This window comes from Pholis gunnellus (genome assembly GCF_910591455.1).
Source record: "Pholis gunnellus genome assembly, chromosome: 20".
In the NCBI taxonomy this organism is placed as follows: domain Eukaryota; kingdom Metazoa; phylum Chordata; class Actinopteri; order Perciformes; family Pholidae; genus Pholis; species Pholis gunnellus.
This window is the reverse complement of record NC_136547.1, coordinates 6150886-6165591: the sequence shown is the minus strand read 5'-3', so window position 1 is coordinate 6165591 and position 14706 is coordinate 6150886.

Here is a 14706-nt window from a genome sequence, read left to right as displayed (position 1 = left end):
GATAGTCAGGGTGGATGGACAGTGTCTTAGCAGAAACAGCATCACAGTGCGTCAAATACCGTAGCTTTATGTAACCCTCTAGCATAACTTTTTGCCATTTTTGGGACAGTGTGGCTGCTATTCAGAACGAAAAAGGAACGAGGAACCAGTGACCTTCAAATTAAAGCTGCAATGGAATGATTCCATTCAACCTAATTTGCTATTAGCTATCTAAATGATAGTGTACATTTGTAATGTCATCTATTTCTGTTCATTAATCACAAAGATCAGCATGACTTTGCAAATACACAGCATATACCCCAGAAGCTGCCCTGAGACAGCAGTCAAAGCCTCTGAACACTTAGAAGCAGCGCATCCTTTTGCTATTCAAAGCATCAGGCTCTGTAGACAGATTGTTTAATTATTCTAATGAATCTAATTAAACAGATAAGAACTGAATAAACACGTACAGCTTACAACTGGTGTGTTGTGGCCACCATTTCTACATTTACGTTTGTTTTTCCAACTATACTTTGCAGGAAGTCGGAAGAAAATGGAAATTTTAAAGCTGCATGAATAAAACATGGGCAATACCTTTGGTGCTAGTGTCCAGAATGGTTGATTGACATTATATTGTGAATCAGTCTATCAAGCCATGGCTATTTAGTAGCGTACAGCAGTAGAATATAAATGAGACAGGAAGCCATAGGGTGCTGTGCTGTATGAATATTTTTTTGCAAAATTGTACAAAATTAGATGCAAATAGTTTGAAGGAAATGTTGCATTTTAATGAGCTCCACGTTGTTGCCACATACACTGGGTGCTAGATAAAAACGGCAAACCTGACTAAAGATAAAGCAACGGCAAATTCAATTTAGCGGAAACAAATGAGAGGAGCAGAAGAGTTCATTAAAGTGTAAAATACTGCAAGACGTGGCCCATTCCCCGCTGCCACTAAGACCCCCGAATGTGCCGTCGTGTTCCGCAATCACACAACCTCATTCGACATCCTCTCCCCAGACAGGCCTCTACTGTACACCGCTGGGGTCAGATTAGCAACATCCACGGCAGTTTGTTTACTTTGCACCCCGAGCCTCGTATAAGTGAGCCATCTGTGAAGTTCTTCAGTGAGTCAGCGAAGAGATCAGTGCCAAATAGGCCTCAGCTGTCTGCCACTGGCTAGTTTTCAGCTGGATTTCACCTTCTCCTTCCCTCTTGGACTCTTATTAGTGTCAAAAAGGCCACCTATGTCCAGGTGTGAAGATGTCTTGCCAGGTGGAAGATATGATACCAATTTGTTGTGCTCATAATGTCAGCGGTCTGTACTCTTGGGAGCGCGGTAGCTTGCTTCCGCCTCAGAAGTGCAAAGATCTTATTCAACCCTTTTAATTTGCTTGAATCCACCCGCCTCATGGATGTGTTTGACACATTCACATTAGGACATGAATTAATACAATTGTAGAGAAAGTAATACGACATATGTGTTTTATGGACACATTAGTTATGACTGAAATATTTTGACAAGTTTAACATTTTAAAACAAGCTATTTCCAACGGTTTTCATGTCTTGGAAGTGTAATGATACTTTCTGTATTGTTCCAGTATCAAAGCAATGCACAATGGCATACATTGATCTTTAATATGAAGGCAATTTATCCTACTATTTTGCACAAAATGCTAAATCCAAGTGCTCAAGCTGTTCAAACAATCTTTGATCAATTCAAATTGCTGTGATGTTCACTTCTGCATCACCATTTAAGATATCTTCAGCGGCAGTACTTCAACACACTATAATGATGTAAAGAGACTTGTGTTATGTCATACTGAAACAAGGTTTAATCATAGCTATGATGACTACACATTGACTAAACTTTTCCCGCATCCTCTTCAAGTCTGTAATGACTGAAGGCTGATGACAGATTATATGTCTAGATTTGAGCTTCTATTTCTGAGCCAAAGTAAGAAAATGGTTATCCAAAGTATGATTAATGCCCACTGCCAGGACACCTTGTTTCTATCAATACATGCTGTCACTGAGATTGTTTTCCCAGGCATAACACGTGACGCCAACAGAAGAAACGGCACATGATGTATTTGAAATAAATGCTTGTCATGGAAATAAGTTTGAAAATAGCTGCCAGACAAGCTGTCAGCTTCAATACATCCTGGTTGGTCTCTTGTATTACAGTACCTGAGACGTCCATCGAAGGAAAAACAACCCGGCTACGTGTGTGTAACTAGCTGTGTGTACTTGCTGACAGCAAAGGACTTTAAAGGCATATTGGTTGTTATGTGGCATAGGCATAGTTTTTTGTTTTTTGGACATTTCCCTCATGGCTCATATCGAGCCTTCAAGCACGGTTTCTCTTCACTCCTTGTCATTTCGTAGTGACATTGCTGACACTTTGTCTGGCATGACAATTATTCATCCAGCAGGAAAAACTAACAGGACTGTTTGTAGAATGAGATGTCCTTAGTCCTGGGATCAATACCACATGGTGCCTTTCAATTCGTTTCAACGTGGTGTATGATTAATAAGAAAAAGCTGGCTATCAGAGAGAGGGGACTGGAATTGCTTCAAATTATTAATTTTAATTTATTTTTCTCAATCTCTGGCCTTTCTGTATCGAATGACAAGAACAGATTGGACGTGATAATGAAATGACATTCTTTGGCATGTCTTGTAGGGTTATCTACAGCTAAGCCAGCTAAGCATGCCTCTAGCTTTACCGGAGCATCGTGGAAGTTTAAAGGCAAGAATGAAGGAACTGAGTTTCATATGCATGAGGGTCATTCATTTATTGATCCCCTAAAATCCTCGTTTTATTTTTTTCTAAACTGTAAAACAAGGTAAAATACAGGAAAACGTGTTGTTGATGGTATTTTATTGATATTATGTATGATATCATATACATGTTAGCAACACCAAGATTTATTGAAACATTAGTATAATATGAGCTCAAAAATAGAATCAAACTATTGTCAAAAAGGAATACTTAAATCAATCAAGCAAAACATAAACACAATATGAATATGTTGTTTGGGCATATGCTGGGGACTGTTTAACCACATATTAAGCTGTGGCAATTACTTACAGCTGTTACGTACAGCTGTTGCTACTAACATATGGACTCCTGAAATAGAAATATGTCAAAGAAAAATATAGTCCTGGTAGAACCAGCATGAAGTTGTGGAACATCTTTACAATGATAACATGACTGAAAGCTTAGGGGCATCACGGCTTGCTGATATTTAACCTTATGTTGTTATATGTTCTCCTAGGTGTTTTTGTCTGCTTCTGCAAAGTGCATGCCTGGATGGGCTCCAGGTCTCTAGGATACCTGAGAGGTATAACCAGGCAGCAACCTCTGGTTCTGAAAAGGGAAAAGTGCTTTAAAATTGCATTCTTTCGAATGGCTTTCAGAGGGAAACTCTTCTGGCTACAAAAAGGAAGTCAGGTTGTGTAGAAGTCTGTGAGAAAATGACTCTACTTCTCTCCTGATTTATTACCTCAGTAAACATTGTAAACATGAGTTTATGGTCTCAATCTCTAGTTTCAAGTCTTCTTCAGCACAGCATGATGTTCATTTAGTAAATGATGGTCCATTTAGAGTCAAACAGACCATAAAGCAGGGGATGCTTTAGGGCGGGGCTGATTGACAGGTCGCTACCGTGGCGTTGTCCGGTCTGGGAGTTTGACCTTGAGTGTTTTCACTTCATGAAAGTTAAAGTTAATTGCTCCACCCTCTCGTTTCACTGCTGGTTGCCAAAAAACTCGATGGCCAAAAATGGCGACCTTGCGGCTTCAAAACTGCAGGTTTTCAAGCGAGTGGTGACGTCACGATGACTACTTCCACTTACTTATGAGAATAACACAAGTAGAAAGCAAGAATTTCAAAGTGATACCTATACTGCAACAGATGGAGCTGAATTAAAGTAGAAATGCATCTACCAACGCATTCTGCTCAGTCTTATTCTCACTCAGATAACATGCTGACTCAGATTCCACTCCAATGATTAAATTCAAATAAAATACTGTAGGTTCTATGAACTATTCATGAACATAAGGTTTTTCTAGAGATACATTTATGTAATATTAAAATATGAAATGTGGGTTTGATAATGAGAAGTATAGGTTTTATAGCTGGGTATTCAAATGTTGCTTTTTGGTTAGTCGCAGTGTATATTCAACTAGTGTGTGTGTGTGTGTGTCATATAAATTTGCCTCATGTTTTGTGCACGGATTGGTTTGCGGCCAGCGCGCTAGAATCATGCTGGAAAGACACCCAGTCATAATTGGTGCTGGCTCACTCTCAAAGCCTGCTGGAGGATACCTTGTCATTACATCCCTCTATCACTATTGCTATTGCTCTCTCCAGCTAAATGCATAACTCTCAGTTGAATGATTACACTTTCAGGCTATTTATGTGTCCATTCATCCCTCGTTTATTCAACGTAACACGTTCACACCCCTTTCACTGGGGGTTGTAAAAAAAAAAGTCCTCCTGGGAAATGAGTGAAGGAAGTCGCTAATTTAAGTAGAAGTAAACGAGGCAGGTGGAGGTAAAGTGGCGACGGCAAAGAAGCGAGCTGCAGCATCACAGAATGATGAGGCAGAACTCTTAAGGAGTACCACAGGGTGGATTTTTTCCTTTAAGCCCACTTTGTTGCCAGAGAAGTCAAAGAAAACAGAAGGTAAACCTAAATCAAACACTCAGGAATCCAGGAACTTGGAATTAATTAATCTTCCGCCGCGTTGCAACACAAGCCTGCCAGCAATTTGAATTAGACAAATGTGAAAGGAAATGTAATCTTGCAAAACTAACTGGGATCAGCAAGCGCAGTACATTGAAGGACATTGGTTTGCCCGTAAAGGTTACTGCGAGAGGAATTTCATAAACACTGTTCTTTTATTTTTCTCAGGGATGAACAGTGGAAAGTCTTTCATTGACTGCAGCACATGCGGAGGCCTGTCAAAACACGGAGGCAGCGCAAAGGCGCCATTTGTTTGACAGTGGCCTTGGAAATACAAAACTCACTGGATAAATACTTTTGAAGAGAAGGTAGGCTGTGCTGTCATAGCTATGTACTACAATCCCAGGTTTTCTGAGAGCGGCCTCGACAAAAGCACACGCTGCATGAGTGAATCTGAATAAAACACACAAAATCGTGATTTCTTCGGTCAAGCTCCAAAAGGACAAGTGTAAGGGAATCTAGGGAAACAGTATTCTGTAGCATTGATGCTGAGTCATTACTAGATATGTCTTTAATAAACATAAATACCAATTGCTCTGCAACTCACTGAGAGTTTAAAGGGGACATGTGGCACCCATTATGTTGGTGTTGATGGTAAATGCAGTCTATTGAAGCAATACATTCCTGAGTGTGCTGTATAGACCGAGCCGTGCGAGCTAGTGACGTCAAGCCAAAACATAGCGGAGCCGAGTTGCTCCTATCCTTATGCAGATAATGAAATAAAAAAAAAGAACTGCAGCTGCGCCCCAGAGACACCGAGAACATGTTTCCACACTATATCCCTGAATCGGATAGATAGAGATAAGGTTGCAAATCGGCGCTTAAGATACTACACTGTAACTCAGTCAGGATTTAAACCTCAGGTCTCGCGCGGCAAACCTCTGCTTTATCAACCTCTTTATCCCAAATGTTAATGCACTTAACCTTTTTCTTTCTAATAATGTGGGAAGCCAGGCGGCTTAAAGAGTGACGTGCATGCCTCTGTTTGCAGAGGAAAAGAAAAAAAATTGGCACCCTCTCCTCTTCAGTGTGTAGAGCTAACAGGGATTATTCCTGTCTTGGAGTTTTATGAAGTTTATATTGTCATACAAATCCTCAGGGCACCAAAATCAGTCAGTGGGCCACATCTTAATCCTTGACAACATACTGTCCATTAGAATTAGCATTTATATTCTTTGCCTCCGAACATCATTGTGTGTCCAACAGCAGACAGAAATATTGTGAATGCTTGAGCAGGCAGTACAATTTCCAGTGGGGCAATGACAACCAAAATCCCTGTAATTAGTTGAGCGTAACCATTTAAATACTTTCTTTTGTTTCTTACTGTCATCATCTATAGTGATTAGCATATTAGCAAAATAAAACATCATAGGAATGAAGCCCACAAGGTGTATTACACTTTGAATGGACCACAGTGAACCAGAGTGTGTAAGGGGTGCGTTCTGCACTTGTTGTTTGTGTCAAACGGACTAATGTCCTTCGGTCTTAGGGAATTAGACACAGCTGGAATCCTACACAAAGCTAGATTCAGGTCATCTATTCAGTATTTTCTTAATTTAAATCTACCTATTTCTCAAAAGTTGGCCCAAAGCAACAACAAAAAAAATGAATGAGGTCTTTTTTGAGAGTGTAGTCCATTTTCAGCCTTGAAATGGAATTATGTACAAAAAAATGTTTGCCAGAAGATGAATGTTGCAAACTACAGAAATACTGATGGACATTTGACAATTATTCCTTTCTTTGAGCCATTGGCCTTCAGCGTTATCGACCCTGAAATAAAATACAAGGGCTATCATTGGTTTCTTTCGACCTGATGATACCTTACTCCAGTATGCACCGTGTCGTGTGACTTCTCCATCAAAGTCATCAAAAGGTCTGATTAATAGTTGCAGCACTGTAATTAGGACCCTATATGTGTGCAATGTTCTACTTCCATCTACTGTGAACATGTATTAGAAGACATTAAGTCAAAAGTAAAACATAATTTAGTCATTTATTGAATTTCACAGAACCTCCGCTCGTCCAGTCGTCACCACAGCATCACTTGTGTCCGCTGTCCATGGTGACGGACAGCAGCTGCTTAATGCATCAATGCATGGAGGCAAAAAACAAAAAGGGCCATGGTTGTCATGGTGACGAATGCAACTGATGTAGTCAGTATTTGAGAACATGCCGGGACAGCTCTCTGCCACAGCTAGAATGCACAGCACCCAGACACAAATCAGCGATGCCATGCTGATATACACTTGGCTATAGCAGCACAAACTGTTTTCAGCCAGTAAATACACCCTGATCCCCAGAAAATCTGTCATCCCGAATGTTGTCACAGACCACCTTTTTCCATCGTTCCCCCATTTTGTTTCAACAAATAGATTTATTGTACAGCTTTACGCTGGAGTGACAGACCGTATCTCATCCGAACATGAGGCAAACTTTTCTCTGTTGTTCCAAGACGACGAACAGTGCCGTTAATATTTTATGATGGACATATTTCAAAGCCTAAAAAACAGCTAAACCAGCATGAAGCCTGAAGCAAATCTGTTGTTTCAGCTTCTCAAATGTAAGGATTTATTGCTTTCGATCGTTTTAAATGATTTTAAACTGCATATCTTCAGACTGTTGATTGCTTAAACACAAGACATTTGAAGGTATCACTTTGGTCCTTGACAAATTCAAAAAACGATATAAACATTTCATTATATTCTGACATTCTAAACACAAACAGATTACTTTATTTATAAATTAATAATCAGCAGATGAATCAATAATGACAGTAAGAGTATCACTTTGGAACAGCATGAGCATCTTAGTAAAGCAAGCACCACATGGCCTGTAGAGAATGGTTTGTATCACAGCTCAAACATTTCACCATCCTCTTCTGCTTATTTTTAGCCTTGACATCGACATTTTGTGGGGATTTTCTAAGATCATAATCATATCCAGCCTTCAGACATATCTGGCTATTTCTTTTTTGTTTTTCTTTTACACGTATTCCTTACACAGACGAACTAGAGCGAGTGTAGTTTATGTGAGCATGCATGCTGTGTGTCCATCTAGCCCCAGAAAAAAAAAAAACTGATTGTAGCAATCAGGAGTCAAGGCTCGACCACACGGCAGGAGTCAGGTTCTGGAGAATTGGTTGAAAATTCACACACAACGTGCCTATGAGCTGTTCACAGGGGGTAACAGTGCAGACTGCTATCAAGCACTTTAATGAAGGGAATGGCTGTGGTCATAAACCTGCTCTTACCTCTGGCTGTTGCCGAACACAAGAATGTGTTGACAATTCACCCGGATCATTCAGGGTTAAACTCCTTGTGTTTCCCAACACGCTCAATGCTGTGCCCGCTGCACATACACTCCAGGTGCTTTTTGATTGCTAACTTATTGATTAGGGCCTCAAATGGCCCTGTCTGACCTCAGGAACATTTGCAGGAACTCAGGAAACTGAGCACAGGCATGTACTTACCTGGATTTTGATCACAGGAATTACATTTGTTGTTCCTGGTTCCTGGTTCCTGGTTCCTGGTTTTGACACAGGAACTATGAGAGTGAGGTCTGCTGTACGGAATATCAAACACAAGCCTTGTGAATGGAACCGCACTCAGTTGCACTGCAAGAGAGCATTGTTTATTATTATAGGATTTTAAATGAAATGTTTGTTATCGACGCGAAGTGACCGTCCTGATGCTAGCCTCCTGACGACTCTTGAAAAGCAAGTTGTGAGTGTGAGTCAGCAAGTTGAAGTTTGCCCGACAGCAATAAAATCTGACTTCATTTGTGTGAAGTTCCCCACGAAGATATTCTTTCTGTACACAGGAGAGGATGTGATCAATGCAACATGCACCGCGGTTTGTGATCTGCATGAACACGTAGGTAAAATAAAACTTTCCTCATCGCTTTTGTTTCTTGGTATCAGCGTCCTTTTAAAAAAAATAAATTGCCAATTGCGCTTCGAGTTTTTTTGTGTGGCCGCTCAGAGCACTACGACTTGAAAATCTCTGAACGTTTCAGAATGACGTTGGTGTCCCCAGCGCTTTCCTACCAGAGAACCCAGCCCTACACAGTTGCAGTCATGTTAGCCAATATCGGTTACGATCCCCACTTCAAGCAATAACCAAAAAACAACCCCCTAATCCTAAACTTTTAATGGAAAAACTGCCAAAGAATCCGTCAAGAAAACTCGAGATAAAAGCAGTAAACCTTTGCAAGGGCTTGATGTAGAGACTGATCCTTCCAGCATCAATGAGCACGCAATGCTGCGCTAAGCCTAGACACAGATTAAGTGATAGCTAAATTAAGTAACTCCTCTTCTGCTGTACCCAACAATAGCTCTATGCAGGCGAGGTAGGGCATAATTGATTGAAAGCTTCCCTCCACCTTCTTTAGGTGCCATCTTGCTCTGTATTGTATTGGTGAGGACATAACTGAGAGAGTGCTGACGGCTTCCTCTCCCATCGTTTCTGTCTGCTGGGTAGTTCTGTCAACAGATCATCCCATCCCACTGAGAAGGAAATCAAACCCGAGGTGGCTCTCCTCTATCTACTGTCATTTCTCATTAAAGAGATATGAATCATTCCTGACACCGTGTAATTGGTAAATGGTAATTTCTGAGAGGAAATTCTGGGAGTGTGAGGAGAAATCACACTTTGGATTTGAGATCGGAAGGATTATGACATGAAGCAAAGACTGGAGCTTAACTCCCTCTTCCTACTGTCTCTTTTTTTGTATTGTAACTGATAGCCAAGGATTCCACTTGCTCAGGAATCAGAGACAGTTGGTTATCTAGGTACCGTGAAATAATGACACCGCTGGGTTTTAATATTAGTTGCTATACATCATCTCTGTCTTTTAAACTCTGATTCCACGAAGGAAAAATGTTTTCATTGATCTGCAAAGGAAGGCACTGTTGTCCTCTATTCCTCACAGAAATATCCCCGGGGAAAAGAGGAGGCTTGTATAATTGTAAAGTTGTTTTTTTTGTCAAATTCAAATAACATTTCAAGCAATAACCAAGGGTTGGGAGAGCATAGGATTCCAAACCCTGATTAAAGTAACTCTTTAATCAACTGCACTTCCTTCAAATTAACATTAGCATTGCAATATAGAGATAAAAAGGCGAGATAAAAAGACTGAGGCCTTAGCAATTAGGAACTTATTGCTGCACAAAGACCCCCAGAGGGAAGACAGTCATACTAGTGTGAATCTTAATTGGTTTCAGGTTGGTATTCCATTCATTAGAGTACCAATGTACCAGATATACACCAATCTCCCTTCTTTCCCAAAGCATAATCTGACAGTTAATCAGCTGTGTGACGCTTTCTGAAGAAGTATGTATTTTCATTACCTGTGCATATTTTGAACCTAGTTCACGTCTTTCTATCGCTCTCTGTGGTTGCTCTGTGGCTTACCAGACTGATTAGTAGGTCTGTGTTCTGCTTAATATATAAATGGAATATGAGACAGTTCCAACCAAACAGCGCGATTGGCCGGACATATTTCAATAAGTGGAGGCTTGCATCAGCTTCACAAATCTCTGAGCAACAGCGCTCTGTGCCACGATGGAGGTGCCTTGAAGACTTGAGTGTGTGTAAATCATATTTAAATCAAAAGCACCAGCGGTGTGGACATTTCTTGATTCTAAGATGCATCTCGATATGGACGTGACACATTCTCTATTGTCGGAGAACATAATCAGGAGTTTGGTTTCATTTTAGCTCAGTGTGAGTCTTTACTGCGTTTTGCCTTCATATTCTCCCCTCGACTTCCTCTCCTCTGATCTCTGTGTTTCGCTGAGGGCGGAGCTTACACACACTCGGTGTGCGTGGAGCTGAGATACGGCACTCTGCCAACTTATATTAGCAACTCGGTTTTAACAATGTGCTGAAAAAAATTAGCATGTGGATAGAAATTCCACCGTGGTGTTAAATTGTCAGAGCTACTTAAACCAAGTGAGACTATAAGAGCTATGATAACTAACTAACCAACATCCGCTAGCTGCTAGGCTAATTCATGCAGTGTAAAATATCACAGGTACACAGTGCCCTGTCTTGGAGCTGCTATGTATCAAGCTGATGTGGCTCACAGGCATACTGGTAGTGAAAAGATGCAGCAATATATTTCACATCAAGATGCATCGATAATTATTGTGCATTTGAATTGTTGACAGATGAATTGGTATTGTGAGGCCAGTGGAAATTCACCTATAAAGAAGAAATATCTCTGAAATACATTGATTATTTGTTTGCCTTGGGAGATGTTGTCCTCGTTAATTTAGGTAAACTCTTTGGGCTTTGTTAGCTAGCTAGGTAACTAGCCATCAGGCAGCTACGCTAATGTGGATATGCAAAAGCTTTCCCCTAATCTAGTTATCGAAACGCACATACAACTGAATCAGAGCCACAATTTAACCATGTCTACTCTGTGCAGTTAGCCAGAACTGTCATCTGTCACTGACATGACAGCTAAAGCTGGCTTACAGACGAGGACCTCCAATATGGCGGCACTACAAAGTGTATGTCACCTGAAAGCCCCCTTATGTGTTGCTGGCATTTAGACTTTTTAAAGTGGGATTTGACATCTCACATTACCATTTGAATGGAAATGCTACCGCAGGCAACGCTCTTTCTCTCCATTTGTCCCTGAATGACAGCAAGTCAGTCACTTTATAGTGAATAAAAAAATAGAAATACATGCATTTGTTGACAATCCTAGTCAGCTGAGGATCTTCAACTTCCCTATAAACCCCATTGCGGACACACATGGCTGCAGGATCCAGCAGCAGTGTCAGCACTGCTGGCGGAACAATAATTAAGGTCATAATAATGCGAAATATGTAAATACTGTTCAGAGAAAAACCCTCATGCATGATTTGATTTTCTTTGTAGGTACAGTTTGATGCAAGAATGAGCAGGATGAGAGATCAGTGAAGACGTTTGTGTTACAATTGGCTCACTTTCTCAATGTTCCTGTCAACCTGAATAACATTCAGCAAAGCCATAGTGCAAAAAGTAATCAAAAGGCACTTTTTATTTTGGAAGGGAATTGGAAGAATTCAATGGACACATTATTTTTCTATTATTCAGTACAATATCAACCCCACAAAAATGTTTTCTTTAGATATTGTCTGATGCTTCAAGACCTTCCAATCAATAACCAATCAACTGAGAATACAATTGATTTGTTTTTGTTATTGAACGAAACATTAACTGCATGAATGCCGATGATGAAAAAAACCCTTGAATAGCGAAACAAAAGACGTTCATTTTGATAAAAGGCTGCTGTTGCAGTTGGAGGCAAAACACGAATACAATTCATTTGTTCCCTTTTTTTTTTAAATGGACAGCAAAAGTGTAATGCTGATGTGGCTTTACCATTCACAACTAGTTAGAAATGTCTGCAAGGACACACGGATGAATGCGATTAAAAAAATGATGTCACAGTCAGTTATAGGATCCCCTGACAATGTGCATCTAATGCAGAGCTGTCACATTGTGCAGTGGTCAATCCCTTCAAACCAAGTCTTTGTCAGACTAAAGAATGCGATACCGAAGAGAGAGAAAAAAAAAAGTAATAATAATAATGAGCCCAGCCAATCTAACCCTTGCACAATGGTTCATTGACATGATTAGAAGTAAATAAAGTAATTACCCATCATGCAGTTTGACAAAGCTCCTGCATATAAATAGGCATCATTATAGGGTACAGTGGATGAGTTTGCTGAGCATTTCTACCTTTGGTGGGGAGTGATTTTGATCTAAATTGATTGCTGTGGGATTATCCAGGATTTATTAAATATTAAGGCATTGACTTCTTCTAATGTTGATAATTAGGGTTTATTCAAAGTCAAAACGAAATTGGCATAGCATGTGCATGGAAAGTGATTCATTACAGAGCTACTAGTCAATTCATCAATTATGATTTTCATTACATATCATAATTAAGAATGCTTGAGTTGAGTTGATGCAGTTTAAAACTCTCATTACCCTGTTCTTTGGATTAACAAATGCATTCTGAGATGTGTAGAAACGTTGAACAGAGAATGATATAAGTTCAATCACAGCAGCTTGAGCTCATCAGCTATTGGAATATACACATGTAGTGATCAGAGAAGATTGCCCACTGCACAGAGGGTGCAGCGACGGGTGGAAAGGAGATTACATTTTACAGTTCCAAGCTGTGGGGGTCAGCCCGGTCGGCTCGCTCAGATGCCATTCTTACCTTAATGACATTACTTTATGAGCAACGGAAGTCAAACAGCGGTTTGCAGTAACATGGTTTTGACTCTGCAGCTCACGGTACCACAGTTTCACAAGCGTGTCGTAGAACTACAGTGACCTTCACGTAACATAAAAACTAAAAGAGCTCTCTCTAGAGTCTGTGTTCGGTCTGTCTGATCTGGGCTACCGTTGAACATGGCTTTGCAACATGGCGTCCCCTTTGTAGATTTGAAAACATGATTCTTAGTTTCAAGTGACAATACAAAAAATAAAACATAGTTATGAATATTATATTACATTTCTGCTAAAAGATCCTTCTGAAATGCTACACACTGGCCCTTTAACATGCACACACAATGCGCCCCTTAGCACATACATTGTGGCCAAGATATAGAAGACACACTATGGAAGTTCAGCAATTTCTTAAGTTATTTAAAACATATATTTGGCATTTCTGTGCAGACATTTCCTCCTACTTATTGACCGGCATACTGTATGTATACCAATACAAAACATCTACAATATGTTATGTTAACCGATTTATTGGTCAATATTCACATATGTATTGCTATATTCTTATATATGGTATTATATTGGGTATTGTAAATTATATTAAATCCTAAAACAATTAAGAAATGACGCTTTAGCAAATATGTAGAACTTGAAATTGAATCATAAAACATGTACGGATGTGGGAACAAAATACAACCGACGCTGTCGAATGTAAAATGTTGACATGTTAGCATTGAAATGGAAATATCCATGTGTCTGTGCTATCGCTAGCCTCCCCCTGCCTCTAAGAAATAATCATATTCTGGAGATAAAGTGAACATCCAATCTTCATGGCATGGACCTGTGGTTTGTAGGGTAGAGCGCCATGGCAACAGACACAAAAAGTAACATTCGAGCACCTCCTTATTGAGCTGAGTGCAGCTTTAACAGACAGAGAACGGCCTCTGAAGAAGCTGGCGGCAAATCACTCACATTATAGAGCTGGCAAAGACTTGAGTGCCTTGCTCCTAGTTGTGATTGGTGATTAGGAAATGTTTTGTCCCCGCCACAGATCTGGTTAATGGGAATGTGGACTCCCCCGCTGGTGCTAAAGGAGTTAATCACACAACAATGGGGTGGGAAGGAAAGGTAAGGATGAAAAGGGATGGGGTTGGATGGAGACTTCTCAAGACAAGGCCCCAAGTTTAATTGCCTTTGGATAATCTTATTGTCTGGTGGTGTGAACGGGTGACTGTCTCCCCATCCTACACTCTCTTCAGAAACAGGTTTTTGAAGTTGCTGCTGGTTCAGAGCAACTCGGTGACTGTGAGAAGCCAAGATGAGGAGTAAGGCGAGTGGATACAATGTTTGGCCCTCATATCCCAATTTTGAAAGTTAAACTTTGTGTTTTACTGAGAGTACGGACATCAAATTCACGCTAGTTTCTGTCGATGAATGTGATTACATTTGGATTATTTATTCATAAAAACAGCTGACCATTTTAATAATAACGACTTTGTCATCTCGCATGCTGCCAAGCTGGCGACAGCTGTGGCTGGAGGCATTATGTTATCGAGTGGTCTGTCCGGTCCATTCTCATGAGCACCATATCTGTGCAACGCCTGCAGGGAATTTCTTCATTTTGTACACAAACGTCCGCCAGAATGAACTGTTTAGAATGTTGTGGTCAAAAGTCAAGATCACTGTGACCTTACGAAACACATTTTTTTTGCCAGTATTCAAGAATTCATGTGCTGATTAT